Genomic DNA, 18,829 nt, shown 5'->3' on the forward strand with positions numbered 1-18,829 from the left:
TATTAATGACTCCCAATCAACCTCTTTTGCCCAGAAAGTAAACAATTAAAAATGAGATGCAACTATTTGTACAAGTGCAGCGTCCAAAATTTGGAGTTCCAGAATCCGGAATGTTCCGGAATCCAGACTCCGGACCGATTGTTGACAGGGTCGTCCGGAATGCGTAAAATGTTCCGGAATCCAGATTCGCTGACCTCGAGGTCCCGCCGCTGCCCCACCTCGGGCCTCAACCTCACTGGTCCGCCCAAACACCTCCTCCACGACAGGGTCCGTCCGAATAGTTCCGCCATGGCGGGGCCTGCCCAACCATCTCCTCTTCGATGGGGCCCGCCCGAACAACTCCTTGGCGGCTGGACCCTGCCCGACGACCTCATTGTCGCGGCTGGCAACCCGAATAGCTGCTCGGCGAGCACCCCCACCCCACTTTCTGACGTTCCGAAATCTGGAAATACCCGAACCTGGGCTTGGATGTTTCCAGATTCGTGACGTCAGAAAGACGTTCCAAAGTCCGGAAAAACACGGGATCCGGAATAACCTTAGTCCCGAGGGTTCTGGATTCTGGAAGCTGCACCTGTACTGCACTTTTTTTGACAGACAGGTGTCTGTCCAACCCCCCCTCCCCCACCGTCCCCCCTCCCCCCACTGCCTGTACAACACTTTTTTGACCAACAGATGACAAGCCCTGCCCCTGTCAAGGATCATTCCATGCACGTGGTGCCGAGAAGCAGGACTTGAGGCTCCGACTCTCTCCCCCCCCGGTGGGCCTGGGGCCTGAGAACGGCCAGCGTGGGCCCGATAATGAGAGAGAGACTGAGGTGGAGAGAGGCTGGGGGAATAGAGGCTGGGGGGAGGATAGAGAGGGTGGGGGTGAAGAGAGAGGCTGGAGGAGAGAGAGACCTGGATGTGGGGGGAAGGAGAGACACGGGTGGGGGAAGACGGATCATATGCTCCCAACCCCCTACATGGGACATCGTTGGAGTGGATGATATCCAGAAGTCACGACACTGTCACTATTCAATTCATACCCAAAAAACCTGTTAAAAATCCGTACAATGCCTGCCCCATCTATGGTGGTGGTGGTGGGTGGGGCGGGGGGGTGGGGGGCAAGGTGCACTTGCGCTGTAGTAAGGCACTTTGGCTGGGGGAGACATGAACTTGGACTGGGATAAGGCACTTTGGCTGGGGGAGGGATGTACTTGGACTGGGATAAGGCACTTTGGCTGGGGGAGGGATGTACTTGGACTGGGGTCAGGCACTTTGGCTGGGGGAGGCATCAACTTGGACTGGGGTAAAGCACTTTGGCTGGGGGAGGCATGAACTTGGACTGGGATAAGGTACTTTGGCTGGGGGAGACATGAACCTGGACTGGGGTAAGGCACTTTGGCTGGGGGAGGCATGAACTTGGACTGGGGTAAGGCACTTTGGCTGGGGGAGGCATCAACTTGGACTGAGGTAAGGCACTTTGGCTGGGGGAGGGATGTACTTGGGCTGGGGTAAGGCACTTTGGCTGGGGGAGGCATCAACTTGGACTGGGGTAAGGCATTTTGGCTGGGGGAGGCATGCACTTGGACTGGGGTAAGGCACTTTGGCTGGGGGAGGCATGAACTTGGACTGGGGTCAGGCACTTTGGCTGGGGGAGGGATGTACTTGGGCTGGGGTAAGGCACTTTGGCTGGGGGAGGCATCAACTTGGACTGGGGTAAGGCACTTTGGCTGGGGGAGGCATCAACTTGGACTGGGGTAAGGCACTTTGGCTGGGGGAGACATGAACTTGGACTGGGGTAAGGCACTTTGGCTGGGGGAGGAATGTACTTGGACTGGGGTAAGGCACTTTGGCTGGGGGAGGGATGTACTTGGACTGGGGTAAGGCACTTTGGCTGGGGGAGGGATGTACTTGGACTGGGGTAAGGCACTTTGGCTGGGGTACGAAAGTATTTGGACTGGGGTAAGGCACTTTGGCTGGTCCTTGCTGTCTTCTGCAGAGCTCTGTCCTCTGTCACTTCAGGAAGTCAAAGTGGATCGAGTTACAATTTGCAAAGTCAGTGAAACCTTGAGATGGGCGGTTCCAGTTACACATTCCTGTGAAACTTCAGGGTATGGATATCCTCCAAGTGGACCATTCAGAAACAAAGGGTAGAGCATGTTGGCCATTTTGGCTGTACAAATAAGCATGTCCTTAAAAATGTGGAATCTCATTTCTTCAGGTTGTGAATTGTTGTTAATTCATTTAATTCATTCAATGTAAAATTTTAAATTAAAACTTTAAAAACACTTTTCCTTTCGATCATTTTTCTTTCTTTTCATTCAATCTTTCTTTCCCTCTCTTTACTTCTCTTTCCATACCTGATTTGATATTGAATTCACCCACTCTAATTCATCATCCTTTGCAATCCTTCCTCTATTTATTTCTCAATCCTTTAATCTCATTGGTTAAGGGTATAAGGTTACGGAGATACACTGTTTGTCCTATCATTCACCAAGGTCCCAGATGTCCTGTTGCCCTTGCCGTGCCATTATCAGCTCGCACTTCCAGCAATTTACAGGGCAAAACATTTTGAGCGGAAGGGTGCAGGAACAAGTCTAACTAACTGTGAGATGCCTTGGTCTAGCAAATTCTGGGCCATTGTCTTTATAATAAAAATACTCTTTGCTTTTCTTATTCCTAAGGTTTAATGGCAACACCTCATTAAAAGTAAATGATTTAGGGTCTTGGATTCAATGCAAGTCTGTGCTGAGTTTACTGAACTCAGTCAGAGTGTCAGGAGGGGAGCTACAACTGGCCTCAATGCCCGAGTTTGGAAGGTAAAAACCGGGAAATGCTCCTGCTCCTGATCACTGTCAGTGACCCCTAATGTTACTGAGCATGTGAAAGTTGGGGAAGACTAGGATCAGGCTCAGTTATCATGCTATGAATGGCAGCAGTCTGCCAATGTTGAAAGGGGGAGAAGGTTGCATTGGTTGCACCTCCTGTTAGCGTCCCCGGGGAGGAGGCGAAATTGTGCAGGAGTTAGCAGAGGCGCAAAGCAGTAGGATCTCGCTCCCGCCGGCAGCACCCCGGGCCACTGCGCCAGTGATGATGTCATCGCTGTGCGCAGTCACCCATTTTTGTCCCAGAGCGGAAATTGGGTAACGTCCCGTGAGGCCGCTGCGGGCGATGTTTGTGCTGCCTCACGGGTCACAAACGAAGAGGAGGTGCGTGCCGCCATTTTTTTGTTGCCGTCTTACTGGTCCGGTGTTTCCTTTACGATTTTGAGGAGTCCGTGCTGCGATGGTGCAGCTCGGCACTACGCTTCTGTGCTCGACTGTGGCCATAGCACCTCGCTCCCTGGTGGCATAGGGGTGGCCCCTCACCCCACTGCAGAGCTCTCAAGCGTGCCCTCCCTTTGACGGAAGGGGAGGGTCCTGTGCTCGTGCCAGTGCTACGCAGCGCTCCGCGTAGTACTGGAAAATTTGCGTGCTTAGCGCCTCGGTCCCATCCCCGAGAGGAAGTGGAGCGCCCGGCATTGCGCTCCACTGTCTCTCAGGGGTGGCAATCCCGATTTCACGGCCAGGTCGGGACTTCTGCGGCAGGTGCAGGAAGTCCCGCCTCGGTTACTACCCCAAAATGAACGCTATTGAATTACAGCCCCAAAATCTTATAAATAAATAATGGCCAGAAGTACCAGAGATGGACTAACATCCCTGGAACCATATATTAGAAAAGGCCAATTCCTTGAGAAGAGGAGAGCAGGACAGAAAGTTTGGTGGAAGAAATTGTTGAGAAAAAAAAATCACACAATAGATCAAATTATTCCCATATAGTTTTGATCATTCAAAAGCCATGGTACGAATGACAAGATGCACAATAATATTTGGAAGCAGTCTCTAATATGAAAAAGAGATGTTCTTTGATGCAAGCAACAAGAAAGTTGTTGGGCTGAATTTTCCCCAATTATCTATGCCATTTTTTGGGCACGTACCATTTTTTTGGGAGTAAATTCAAATCTCCAAGTTTCCAAAAAGTTTCTGTGCTAGAGTAATTCACTTAGGTAGAATTTTTTTAGGCTATGATTTTTTAATCTCATTGGGGGCGTAACCTGCCACCCGGCCGATTCTAGCCATTTCAGCAAGTTTGGCCAGTTTCGATTTACTCCAATTTTTCTTAGGACGGCGTTTGTGACCACTCTGGAAAAAGCTTCTGGGTTGTTAACAAAATCGGTGCAGGTAAGAGAATCAGTGCAGCGGATTCAGTTCCACGGCTGGGACAGTAGCAGCAGAGGGGGAGAGGAGAGAAGGAGGGAGACGTGAGATGGGAGGGCGGGGGTGGGGGGGGAGGCCATTCATCCAGGGTTAGGAGTGGCAACCGGCACTGGGAGGAGGGAGGCCTTTCGGCCAGGGTTAGGAGCAGCACCGGGATGGGGTGGGAGAGGAGGGGGGATAGACTTTTGGCATAAACTCTTTAATAATTTAATGCTGGTAAGCTGCTGCAATGTGCAAGGTGCTTGTGCAGGTTGCTGTGAGCTGGCCAGAATGTGTTGTATGTTTCACTTTCCAGCCCGCAGTGCGTCCCTCATTACCCTGGCAACCCGATCTTTTTGGCGCAAATCTTAGGCTCCGCCCACAAAGCTAAAGGACAGGCTTGGGGGCGCTAAAATCAACAATTCAAACGGGGAAAGTCGGATGATTTTCTTTTGGCATAGTTGGGCCCCCAAAAAACGGGCGAAACTCTTCAAGTACACCAAAAAACGACTTTGGAAAGATTGAGCCCATTGTATCAACTATAGGGTAAGCCTACTTTATTTTAACTCAGCATTAGTGCAGTAATGAAGCTGAAACTCTCAACATCCAACATGCCCACTCTGAAATTCGATCGCGGCCCATTTGGAATGGTAAGTTTTTACTCAGAAATTTTAACGCGTGGCAAATTGTGGCAAATTGGGCATTTTTGCCCCAGGAGTAAAGGGGGTGAGAGCGGTAAATGAGGCGCTAATGGCCTCAGCTGAGCGCTGCAGGGCGCTGTTCACAGCCGTTTATCCAATTTCAGCTGAGTTCCACTCATCAATCAGCCTTCACTCCTAACTCCGGCCCCATCTGGTTCTGAAAGGGGAGGTCATTTGAACCTGCTGCTGTTCGTTTTCAGCATTGCTGAAGTCATTCACTCATCTTCAGAGTTCAGGAAGGGACTGAAATGGCGACTGGAAATCTCCTTTCAAGAGAGAGGGCCACAAGATTCAGCAATGTGGCTCTGGAGGCATTAGTGGGGGCACTCGAGAAAAGGAGGGATTCCCTGTTTCCCTGCCTCGGGAAGGTGGGCCATCAGCGCAGGTTTTCCGTGCCATGTGGCAAGAGGTGTTCCGGGAGATGTCGGCCAGCACTGAGGTGCAGAGAAATCTCACCCAGTGCCGCAAAAAATTCAACAACCTGTGTCGGGTAGTGAAGGTCAGTACAAGCTTCCACATCGCCTCCATACCAGCCTCTCAACCTCTGTCTGCGCACACACTGTGCAAAGCACCACTTCCACATCACTCAACCACCAAGCTTCTGCAGATACTCACACTCACATCCTCATCTCACGCCTTGCCTACATTCACAGATATTCAACAACGGCAGGCATATCTTCCACATACATAGCTGGACTCCCACTCACATGAGTTTCTTTCTTATGTAGGCCAAGATGGCACATAACAGACGGGAGCTGCAGAGGACTGGGGGAGGGGAACCTGACCTTGAGGAGTGAGTGCTGCGGCTCATGGATCCGCAGGTGGTGGGCGCCATGGCTGGTGGAGACGTCGACCCTGCTGGGGGCAACAACAGTATCTTTATCCCCTCTCCTTTTATAACCACTTCTCCCCTCCCTCCCACCCCACAACAGCATACTTTATCATTTTCCAGCTCCTGATACCGTCTGTATTCCTTGCTCTAATCCTGCCCCACTGCCCTAGCCTTAATGCCAGTCTTGTGCCATTTATGCTTTTGGAGAACCAGTAGAAGCTGTCCATCCTGCACCTGAGACCCCTCCAACACATTGTGGAGGGAGAGGAAAAGGAGGAAGAGGAGAAGGAGGAGGAGCCAAGCACTGTATCATTGCTTCTGTCACCCACAGACACCAGCTCACAGACTCGCTTGCTAGAGGTAAGCTTAATGGAGGGGTCTGCACTGGATGATGCACCGGGGCCTAGCGGGCTGTAGCAAGGCCAAGGGGAAAGGAAACCTTGGGAACATATCCACAAAGGGTGAGTTCGCACGCGATTTCTGCACCAGAGGACTCAGATGAGGACCTCAATGGGGTGGCATTCACACAAAGGATGATGGCCATGCACTCTGATTTGATAAGTATAATGGCAAGGGTTCCCGAGAGCCTCTCGGCAGTGGTACGGAGCATGGAGCAGTCTGCCTCCAGCATTGCACAGAGCTCTGCGCATACCATGGAGCCCACGATTGCCAGTCTGCAGACGATGGTGGACTCCCAGAGAGACCGTGCGGATCCAGATCTCATGACGCTTGTCATGGGCGATGTGGCAGCTTCTATTGCAGCTCAGGTGGATGCAACTCAATGTCTTAGTGCTGCAATGTAGACAATGATTGCTGGTATAGAAGCTCAGACTGCTCTCATGCAGTGTCAGCTGGATGCCACTGGGTCCAACAGCTCTAACTGCTGCCATCGCTGCTGGGTCCAACACAGTCCACCGAAGATCTCACGGTGTTGCAACAGCCCACCAAACTGTACTCCAGATAATTGGTGGGGATGCTGAGGCCCTGCCCCGGGGGAATGGCAGTGGGTCAGTGGAGCAGGAACCTGCTGTCCTCTCTCAGGATGACAGCATTCCTGAGCCCACCACTTCCACTCTGTCATTGCACTTGCCGCTGGCAGTTACCCAGCCAGTCCAGACTGCCACCGCCCAGCCTGAGGTGGGGCAGCCTACAGCCGGGCCATCCAGGCCCAGAGCTGGTCAAGGGCGTCCTCCACAGCTATCTGTAGTATTTGGCCCTAACACACAGCAGCCTTCCACCAGCCATGCTGCAGCCACAGGAAACACACTGTGGAGGAGCACTAGATTAGTTAGACCACATAGGGCGTATTAGGAAATGTATAAGGGTGATTAGTAAATACATTATGTAAGCCTTTGCTGTTATGATATAAATTTTGATTGGAATGTTTAATCTTTGCTGTTGTCTCCCCTTTCAGCTTTGGGGCTTTGAAATGGAAGGGAAAATGAATGTGGTCATGGGAACGTCGAGAGGAACCAGGAAGTGGGATGGAATTCACTTGAATTGAATTCTGATAAGATGGTCGCACACCTCCCTTGCAAAATCGCGATGGCCTCACTGCCTCCTCCCTTGCTGGTGTTGCTGATCCTGCTCCTCTTCCTCCTCCTCCTGCTCCCCTACTTCCTCCTCCTCCTCCTCCTCCTCCTCCTCAGGTGGTGCGGCTATGCCTGGTGGCAATGGCTGTGCCCTCATGATGACGAGGTTGTGCAGCATGCAGCAGACAACAATGAAGAGAGCCACTTCCCACTTCCCGAGGACTCTTCCCGAGCGGTCACGGCAGTGGAACTGTTGCTTGAACACTCCGATGGTCTGCTCAATGATGTTCGTGGTGGCGGCATGGTTCTCATTAAAGTAGTGTTTGGGTTGCCGGGGAGAGTCATGAGCCCCGTGGATAGCGGATAGCTCTTATTTCCGAGCAGCCTGAGCGAGCTTGATGTGATGGCTGGAAGAGAGCTGGTACACTGGTCTGGCACAAGATGAAAGCATTGTGGCTGCTGCCAGGATAGCGGGTATTGACAGTGTGGATTTGACGTGGTCACACCCCAACTGCACATTCAGTGAGTGGAAGCCTTTACAGTAACAGCAGATCTCAGGATTGTGATGCGGTGCCCGCAAAGCGATGTGGATACTGTGAATGCCACTCTGCACCATGGGGAAGACCGCTATCCTGGCAAAGCCAGATGTATGCTTGTGCTGTTTCTCTCTGGTGATGGGCAAGGAGATGTAGTCCCTCCTCCTTCTGTATAGAGCATCTGTGACCTTGCAGATGGAGGAATGGACACCATACTGGGAGATGTTGGAGATGTCTCCTGTCGCTCCCTGGAAGGATCCATTGGTGCGATGGTGACCTTGACTGACAGCGAGAGAGCTGTCTTCACCCTGGTCTGAGGCTTGGGGTTTGGTTGCAGGAGGTGGCAAAGCTCTGTGACCACATCCGTACTGAAGTGCAGCATTCGAACACACTGTTCCTCAGTGAAATTGATGTAGGAGAACTGCTGCCGGAATATCCTGCGAGGGTAAGGTCTCCGCTTGCCAGCCCTGTTGGCCCATCTCCTTCTGACCACATTTTGCTGTCCTTCTCCCTGTCCTGCTCTCTGTCTTTGGTTTGTGCCTCTCCCCGTGCTACTCCCAGTGTCTCTCCCAGTGTCTCTCCCAGTGTCTCTCCCAGTGCCTCTTCCGTGTCTCTCCCATGTCTCTCCCCGTGCCTCTCGCCATGTCTCTCCCTGTGCCTCTCCCCATGCCTCTCCTCATGCCTCTCCCTGTGCCTCTCCCTGTGCCTCTCCCCATCCCTCTCCCAGTGCCTCTCCCTGTCTTGCCCCGTATCCTAATCCCTGCCTTTCTCTATGCCTTACTCTCTCCCTCTCTCTCTGTCTTTCTCTCTGCAATTGTCTCCGCTTTTATCGTCACCTAAGCATCCTCCGATAGTGACATCGGAGCAGGAGGTCAAGTGCCACCACAGACCTCATGAAGCGAGAGAAATGTTGTGATTTGAAATCTGCTCTGAGTGATACAGGGGAATAGTTAGGAGGCAGAACAGTCCTTGAAGCAAAAATTGCTGTGATGGGTCCACCAGCCACTCTGCCTATATGTTTGAAAACAGAAAAAAGTAATGGCCAACAGAAATTATGTTTCAAGATGGAGCCTTTTAATAGCGCTGCTCCAGCCGATTCCCGACTGCAACTTAACGGCTGAAGCTGTTGTCGTCACCGCCAAGAGATAAGTGAGGGTGCGCGGCCAAATTTCACTTCCGGGGCGGTAACGGGGCGACGTGCACGGCGATGACGGAGCCAGGCGCTACCTTTTAAATAAAATACTGGGACATTCTTTGGTGGTAAAGGCATTCGGTGGAATCACCACAGAATTTCGGGACCAAAAAGTATAAAGACATTATATGAACCTATTGAGGACACGTAAAGTTACAAACTTAGCTGAAGGTCATCAGGTTATGAAGAGCCTGTATGCATCTCTTACTTTAATTTCTCTTTTGTCATCTATATACATGCTGTTTGTCGCCACCAGATGGTGTCATTGTTGGAGGCCACTGAGCAGCACGCACAAGGTGCTGCTCTGGTATAAAAGGCCAGCCATTTTGTGGGCCTAAATACAGCAGAAGCAAGGTTATACCTTGCTTAGTTAAACAGTATTCAGTGTGAGGGATAAATTGTAAGGTTGCAAATAGGGGGTCGAATTATGCTGAAGATAGTGAACTTATAAATTGCCTATGTATGTAACACTTGCTTGTATAGGTATAGCACACACATTAAACAAGAGCTTAACCTTAGTAACACTTAAACAGCCGAAGTCAGCAGTTTTGTTTAAAAGTCCCTGAGGGGGAGAAGCCTCCTTTTACCCCAACAGATGGGAAGGTGTCGATTAATTATATCAGTCAGTCCACCTTGAAGGTGAGAAGCCTCTTTTTTACCCCAATACTCAGATTGAACCTTTATCGCATACATAACATTTGGCAACGAGAATACAAGAATGAGCACGATTGGATTTTTAGAGCAATTCGTGGAGCGAGAAGATTGGGCAGACTTTATGAGCCATTTGAACTAGTACTTCATGGCCAACAAAATGAAGGGGGTCGACGATGCAGATCGGCAACAGGTCGTGTTCCTCACTGTGTGTAGTTCAAAGATCTACGGTCTGATAAAGAATCTACTCATGCCTAGTGATCTAACAGAGAAAACATACAAGGAGTTGTGTACATTGGAACGGGAGCACCTCAAGCCAGACGACGTCATCATCATCTCGAGATACAGATTTTATACACACGTTCGATCGAAGGGCCAGAACACGGCGGAATTCGTTGCCGATCTGAGACATCTAGCGGGACCGTGCAAGTTCGGGATGGTGTTGGCAGACATGCTGCGGGACTTCTTTGTTATCGGTATCAACCACGAGGTGATCCTGCGCAAACTTCTGGCGGTGGAGGAGTTGGATTTAAAAAGGGCAATCCAGATGGCTCAATCATATATGACGACGGACAGGAGTTTAAAGCAAATATTGGTGAAGAACCGAACCTCAGCAAGTACTGTAAATGCGATTGGTTCAGCAGAGCGGCACATGGCAGGGCCTATCCAGCTGTGTTCGCGATTGATTCAGCGTTCGGCAGAGCGGCACATGGCAGGGCCTATCCAACAGCCTTCGGGAAATCTGTGGCTGCCCAAAGACCGCCAGCGGGAATGTATCCGACTTCTCCGTGTTGGCGTTGTGGGGGAAATCATCGGCACCAGCAGTGCCGATTTAAGCAATATAGTTGCAAAGGCTGCCTGAGAGTGGGGCATCTCCAGCGCAAGTGTCTGCAGATGAGCAAGCGAGCTGCGACACACCATGTGGAGGATGAGAGTTAAACTAGCGCGGTTCCGGATACGCAATCCGAGGTGCCAGAGGAGGAAGTGTATGGACTGTACTCCTTCATAACCAAGAGTAAACCAATTTTGATTAATGTGAAGTTTAACGGGATATCGATATCGATGGAACTGGACACAGGCGCGAGTCAATCGATCATGAACGAGAGGGCATTTAATCAGCTGTGGGATACTCAGACTGTGAGGCCCAGGTTGAGTCCTGTTAACGCCAAGCTGTCATATAATGGTGCGGTTCACGAGTTACCGCTGTGGATTGTTCCAGGCAATGGCCCAACGCTGCTCGGCAGGAGCTGGTTGGAGAAAATCAGATGCGACTGGAACGACATAAAGGCGTTGTCGGAGGAAGATACATGCGCCCAAGTCTTGAGCAAGTTCACCTCGCTGTTCGAACCGGGTATCGGCAACTTCACGGGAGCCAAGGTGCAGATCCACAGGGATTCAGATGCAAGACCCGTCCATCATAAAGCTTGGGCAGTGCCATATATGATGAGGGAGAAGGTTGAAATTGAACTGGACAGACTCCAGTGTGAAGGGATCATATCACCGGTCGAATTTAATGAATTGTTCCTGTGCTGAAAAGTGATGGCACAGTCAGAATCTGTGGAGACTACAAGGCTACGATCAACAGGGTTTCGAAACAAGATCAGGACCCATTATCGAATGCTGATGACTTGTTTGTGACACTAGCCAGAGGGAAGTCGTTCACAAAACTGGACTTGACCTTGGCCTATATGACGCAGGAGTTATCGAGACATGGAAGAGATTTACGTGCATTAACACGCACATAGGACTATTTATTTACCACAGGTGCCCGTTTGGAATTCGTTCAGCTGCAGCAATATTCCAGAGGAATATGGAAAGTCTACTGAAGTCCGTTCCCAGAACCGTCGTGTTCCAAGATGACATCCTGATCATCGGTCATGACTCCAAGGAACATTTGAACAACCTGGAAGAAAATCTACTGCGTTTGGACAGAGTGGGACTCAGACTGAAATGTTCGACGTGCGTCTTCATGGCACCAGAGGTCGAATTCCTTGGGAGAAAAATCGCCGCTGATGGCATCAGACCTACTGACATGAAAACCAAGGCCATCAAGAATGCACCCAAGCCGCAGAACATGACGGAGCAATGTTCGTTCCTGGGTCTACTCAACAACTTTGGTAACTTCCTATCTAAATTGAGCACCTTACTTGAACCACTGCACATGCTATTGAGAAAAGGCAACAACTGGGTGTGGGACACATCGCAAGACAGAGCTTTCAAGAAAGCCATCAATCTACTTTGCTCGAACAAGCTGCTGGTACTTATGATCCATGTAAACGTTTAGTTTTGGCCTGTGATGCATCGTCATATCCAATTGGTTGCGTGTTACAACAAGCCAATGCTTCGGGGAAACTTTTAGCCTGTCTTGTATGCATCCAAATGTTTGTCTAAAGCAGAAAGAGCCTACAGTATGGAAGAAAAAGAAGCTTTAGCGTGTGTGTATGGTGTTAAAAAGATGCATCAATACCTGTTCGGTCTGAGTTTCGAATTAAAGATCGATCACAAGCTGCTCATTTCATTGTTTTCCAAGAGCAAAGGTATTGTGTTCCGAACACAAATGAGACGGTACACAGGGATGTTAAAGTAACAGTGACCTCAGTCTTTATTAAGACACTCCACAGTGAGGAACAGGCCTCAGGGGCCGGCTTATATACAGTGCTCCCAAGGGATGCTGGAATCCCTTGGGACTTCAGGGGATGTGCTCCCTGATGGTGGAATATGGGAGTGCATGCTTTACAGATACACAACATCACTTACCCGCAAAGTCAAAGTGAAAACTATTTGCAAGGTGAGGCGGTCGGGAGTCTTTCTTTCCCTGGTGGACCGCCTCGGTACAAATGTCTGTTCGAGTGTGTTGGCTGTGCCCTCATTGGGCTGGTGTGTTGTTGGCCCTGCAGGGCTGCTGGGTGAGCCTGGCCTTGCTGGGCTGTTGGGCGTGATGGGTTCAATTTCCTGGTCCGGGGTGGTGTCGTTGATCCTTTGGGTGTGTGTTGTGGGCTTGAAAAAGGTGGTGTCTGCTGTGGGTTGTTCAGGGCAGTTTGTGAACCGCAGCTTTGTTTGGTCCAGGTGCTTTCTGCAAATTTGTCCATTATCTAGTTTGACTACAAACACCCAACTCCCTTCTTTAGCTATCACCATGCCCACGATCCACTTGGGACCATGTCCATAGTTTAGCACATACACAGGGTCATTCAGATCAATTTCCCGTGACACAGTGGCGCGACCATCGTTTACATTTTGTTGCTGCCGCCTGTTGTCTACTTGATCATGCAGGTTGGGGTGGACCAGCGAGAGTCTGGTTTTAAGTGTCCTTTTCATGAGTAGCTCAGCCGGGGGCACTCCTGTGAATGAGTAGGGTCTCGTGTGGTAGCTGAGCAGTACTCGGGACAGGCGGGTTTGGAGTGAGCCTTCTGTGACTCGTTTAAGGCTCTGTTTGATTGTTTGTACTGCCCGCTCTGCCTGCCCATTGGAGGCTGGTTTAAACGGGGCCGAGGTGACATGTTTGATCCCATTGCGGGTCATGAATTCTTTAAATTCGGCACTGGGGAAACATGACCCGTTGTCACTGAGCAGTATGTCAGGCAGGCCGTGGGTGGCAAACATGGTCCTCAGGCTTTCAATGGTGGCGGTGGCAGTGCTTCCCGACATTATTTCACATTCAATCCATTTTGAAAAAGCATCCACCACCACCAGGAACATTTTACCGAGAAACAGGCCCGCATAGTCGACATGGATCCTTGACCATGGTCTGGAGGGCCAGACTACAAACTTCGTGGTGCCTCTCTGGGCGCATTGCTCAACTGAGCACACACGCGGCATTGCTGTACACAGGATTCTAAGTCAGAGTCGATACCGGACCACCACACGTGGCATCTAGCTATCGTTTTCATCATGACTATACCTGGGTGTGTGCTGTGGAGATCCGAGATGATCATCTCCCTGCCCTTTTTTGGTAGCACTACACGGTTACCCCACAACAGGCAGTCTGCTTGAATGGACAGCTCATGCTTTCACCGCTGGAACAGCTTGATTAGCTCTTGCATTTCAACGGGGATGCTGGTCCAGCTCCCATGCAGTACACAATTTTTTACTAGGGAAAGGAGAGGATCTTGGCTGGTCCAAGTCCTAATCTGGCGGGCCGTGACAGGTGATTTATCAATTTCAAACGCTTCCATGACCATCAACAAGTCTGCGGGCTGCGCCACCATCAACAAGTTTTCAGGCTGTGCCATTTCCACCCCCGTGGTGGGCAATGGTAGCCGACTGAGAGCATCCACACAGTTCTCGGTGCCTGGCCTGTGGCGGATGGTATAGTTATACACTGATAGCGCGAGTGCCCACCTTTGTAAGTGGGCTGGGGCATTAGTATTTATCCCCTTGTTTTCAGCAAACAGGGATATGAGGGGCTTGTGATCGGTTTCCAGCTCAAATTTGAGGCCATACAGGTACTGATGCATTTTCTTTACACTGAACACACATGCTAATGCCTCTTTCTCAATCATGCTGTAGACCCTCTCGGCCTTAGACAAGCTCCTGGAGGCATAGGCGACAGGTTGCAACTTCCCCACAACGTTAGCTTATTAGAATACACACCCGACTCCATATGACGATGCGTCACATGCTAGCACAAGTCTTTTACACGGGTTATACAATACAAGCAGCTTGTTGGAGCAAAAAATGTTTCTGACTTTCTCAAAAGCAATTAATTTGTTCCCCATAGCCAATTCTCACCTTTACGCAATAACACATGTCGGGGCTCTAAGAGGGTGCTTAACCCTGGTAGGAAGTTACCAAAATAATTGAGGAGTCCCAGGAGCAACCGCAGTTCCGTGATGTTCTGTGGCCTGGGCGCATTCCTGATAGCCTCTGTCTTGGCGCCTGTGGGCCGAATGCCGTCCGCCGCGATCTTTCTCCCCAAAAACTCCACTTCAGTTGCCATGAAGACGCATTTCGACCTCTTCAGCCGCAGCCCTACGCGATCCAGTCACTGGAGGACCTCCTCCAGGTTTTGTAGGTGCTCAACGGTGTCCTGACCCGTGACCAATATGTCGTCCTGAAAAACCATCGTGCATGGTACCGACTTGAGTAGGCTCTCCATGTTTCTCTGGATGATCGTTGCAGCCGACCGAATTCCAAACGGGCATCTGTTGTAGATGAACAATCCCTTGTGTGTGTTGATGCAGGTGAGGCCCTTCCAGATCCTGCGTCATGTAGGCTGAAGTCAGGTCGAGCTTGGTGAACGTCTTGCCTCCTGCCAGCGTCGCAATAGGTCGTCTGCCTTAGGTAGCGGGTATTGGTTCTGTAGCGAGAAACGATTAATAGTTACTTTATAATCGCCGCAAATCCTGACCGTGCCATCACTTTTGAGTACTGGAACAATCGGGCTGGCCCACTCGCTGAATTTCACTGCGGAGATGATGCCCTCGCGTTGCAGACTGACCAGCTCGATTTCCACTCTCTTCCTCATCATGTGAGGTACCGCTCGCGCCTTGTGGTGAATGGGTCGTGCCTCTGGGACCAAGTGGATCCGCACCTTCGCCCCAGAAAAGTTTCCAATGCCTGGCTCAAAAAGGGAAGGAAATTTGTTGAGAACCTGGGTATATGAGTCCTCATCGACATGTGATAGCGCTCGGATGTCATCCCAGTTCCAGCGGAATTTGCCCAGCCAGCTCCTTCCAAGCAGTGTGGGGCCATCGCCCGGGACAATCCAGAGTGGAAATTTGTGCACTGTGCCTTCGTAGGTGACCTTGACCATGGCGCTGCCCAGGACAGTGATGAGCTCTTTGGTGTACGTTCTCAGTTTTGTGTGGATGAGGCTCAGGGCTGGTCTGAATGCCTTGTTGCACCACAGTCTCTCAAACATCTTTTTACTCATGATGGCTTGGTTAGCGCCAGTGTCCAGTTCCATGGCTACGAGTAAGCCATTTAATTTTACATTTAGCATTATAGGTGGACATTTCATCAAAAATGTGTGCACCCCGTGTACTTCAGCATCTTCCTCCTCTCTCTGAGGCTCGAAATTGCTTTGATCCACCATGGACTGACCTTCCTCTGCCACATGGTGGTCAGCAGGTTTTGCAGAGCTTGCAGCTCATCTGTAAGCTCTTTGGAGGTCCCCATTGTTCCATAGCTCTTGCAAACATATCTTTTGAAGCGGCATGAATAGGCTGAATGGAAGCCTCCACAATGCCAACAAGATGTGAATTGCCTTGCATTCATCCTTTGTTGCAGACTCTGAGTCACCTGAGGCCTCCTGGAAGTTGCAGACTCATGGTTTCTGCCCTGTATATTTCTGCTCGCAAACATCGTTCCAGTTAATTTATGAACATTTCTAACACTTGTGTGCTGAGAGATTTGTTTGGTGTTATCACTGGTGGACATAAACGCCTGTGCTATCGCAATGGCCTTACTGAGGGTCGGTGTCTCTGCAGTCAAAAGTTTTTGTAGGATGGTCTCGTGGCCAATGACCAGTACAAAAAAGTCTCTGAGCATCTGCTCCAGGTAGTCATCAAACTCACATTGTCCTGCAAGTCGCCTTAGCTCGGCGACGTAGCTCACCACTTCCTGACCTTCAGATCGCTGGCACGTGTAGAACCGATACCGCGCCATCAGCACGTTCTCCCTCGGGTTAAGATGCTCCCGAACCATTGTACACAGCTACTCATATGACTTGTCTGGGTTTCACCGGAGCCAGAAGATTCTTCATGAGGCTGTAGGTCGGTGCCCCGCAGACTGTGAGGAGGACCGCTCTCCTTTTTGCAGCGCTTCCTTCTCCGTCCAGCTCGTTGGCTACAAAGTACTGGCATAACCGTTCGACATAGGCTTCCCAGTCCTCACCCTCCAAAAACTTCTCCAGGATGCCCACAGTTTGCTGCACCTTTGCGTTGGATTCGTATACTCGTCGGCAGTTATTGTGTTCCTAACACAGATAAGACTGCACACAGGGAGGTTAAAGTAACAGTGACCTCAGCCTTTATTAAGACACTCCAGAGTGAGGAACAGGCCTTCGGGGCCGGCTTATATACAGTGCTCCCAAGGGATGCTGGGAACCCTTGGGACTTTAGGGGATGCGCTCCCTGGTGGCGGAATATGGGAGTGCATGCTTTACAGATACACAACAAAAGATATCAATACCAACACTTCATCCCGCATCCAAAGGTGGGCGCTGACATTATCTGCCTATGATTATGTCATTCGCCACAGACCTGGCACAGAGAATCGTGTCGATGCTTTGAGCCAGTTTCCGTTGGCCACACCGGAGGTGGAAACACCACAACCGGCAAATTTAATGTTAATCATGGATGCTTTTGAGAGTGAAGGTACTCCTGTCACGGCTCAACAAGTTAGGACCTGGACCAACCAGGACCCGATATTATCAGAGATAAAGGGTTGCATCCTCAAAGGGGATTGGTCTACCATTCCTCAGCAAATATGCGAGGAGGCCAAACCGTACATTCGTCGCAAGGACAAAATGTCTATTCAAGCAGATTGTGGGGCAATCGAATTGTAATGCCTAAGAAAGGGAGAGAGAAGTTTGTGTGTGAGTTACACAGCACACATCCTGGTATAGTGATGATGAAGGCCATTGCCAGGTCCCACGTATGGTGGCCAGGTATTGATTCTGAGCTGGAAGCATGCGTGCATCAGTGCAACATCTGCATGCAGCTCAGCAAAGCACCAGCGGAATCGCCGCCGAGTCTGTGGTCATGGCCATCCAAACCATGGTCCAGGATCCATGTAGATTTTGCAGGTCCCTTCTTGGGCAAGATGTTTTTAGTGGTGGTGGATGTTTATTCGAAGTGGATAGAATGCATAATCATGTCATCCAGTACGTCCACGGCAAGAATCTCAATGTCATGTTCGCGACACATGTCTGCCTGACAAATTGGTGAGCGACAATGGATCTGCTTCAACAGTCAGGAGTTTCAGGAGTTTGTAAAACTTAACAACATAAAACATGTAAGGTCATCACCGTTCAAGCCTACGTCCAACAGGCAAGCAGAACGTGCAGTACAAATTATCAAGCAAAGCTCGAGGAGAGTAACCCAAGGATCACTGCAGACCCGCCTGTCTTGCATACTGCTGAATTACAGGACAAGCCCCCACACACTCACAGGGGTCTCGCCTGCTGAACTCATGATAAAAAGAGGTCTTAGACCAAGTTATCTCTTGTACACCCGGATTTAAGTAATCATGTTGAATACAGAACACAGAGTCAACAAGGGTACCACGATCGTGCAACATTGTCACGCGAGATTTCTGTTAATGATCCTGTATATATGTTGAATTATGGTCAGGGTCCCAAATGGATTGTTGGTACGGTCATGGCCAAGGAGGGCAACAGAGTATTTATTGTCAAGCTCAAAAATGGGCAAACATGCAGGAAACATATGGATCAGACAAAGCTGCGGCACACAGACGAACCGGAACAATCGGAGGAAGAGACAATCGATGACCAACCAACCTACCCCCAGTCATCAGAGGACTCAGTGGTCATCAGTGAATCGGGACTTTCAATCAATGACATGTTCAATGAAAATAGACTTTCAATCCCTGACATGGCCATTGCCACTCCCATCAGGTCAGGCACCCAGCCACCAGTCACAACAGACTCTGAACACTCACCCAAGGCTGGAGTTGAACTGAGACGGCCAACCCGGGAACATAAAACACCGGATCGTCTCAGTTTGTAAAAACTGTGTTAATATCTCAGAGGTGGGGTATTGTCATGTATGTACTATTGGGATCACTAGCCACTAGATGCCGTCACTGATGGAGGCATTGAGCTGCACGCACGTGTGTGCAGCCCAATTATAAAAGACCAGACATTTGTATATTAGTCACTTTGGGCCTCCAAACAGGGTTGTTAACCCTAGCGGGGTGATTTTAACTGCAGAAATTGGGATGCCCACATGCTGACTAATCCATCAGCCAAATTTGGTGGGAGGCAGTGAATTGACCAGATAAGGCAACTTTATAGTTTTATTCACAATTTTGTATGGATTCCTTGTGAGCCAGGAGCCATAAGCAATTATTGGGCCTCCCCAGCCCTGAACTTCCCTCCCCTCCCACCAACAGCAGCTCTTTGGAGAACCCCCTCCCAGCACTAACCTTGTGCTTCCCTTAAATTCCCGTCCAATTTCCCGCTCGTGCCTGTCGACTGTGTCA

General features: G+C 50.2%; 1 protein-coding gene across 1 annotated transcript in view; it reads right to left on the bottom strand.

Moving 5' to 3' along the window:
• Positions 1-18,829, bottom strand: part of gabbr2 (gamma-aminobutyric acid (GABA) B receptor, 2) — a 1,540,887-nt gene that overhangs the window by 1,048,385 nt on the left and 473,673 nt on the right. The window lies entirely within an intron of this gene.

The sequence above is a fragment of the Pristiophorus japonicus genome, chromosome 5, assembly GCF_044704955.1.
Source record: "Pristiophorus japonicus isolate sPriJap1 chromosome 5, sPriJap1.hap1, whole genome shotgun sequence".
NCBI lineage: Eukaryota > Metazoa > Chordata > Chondrichthyes > Pristiophoridae > Pristiophorus > Pristiophorus japonicus.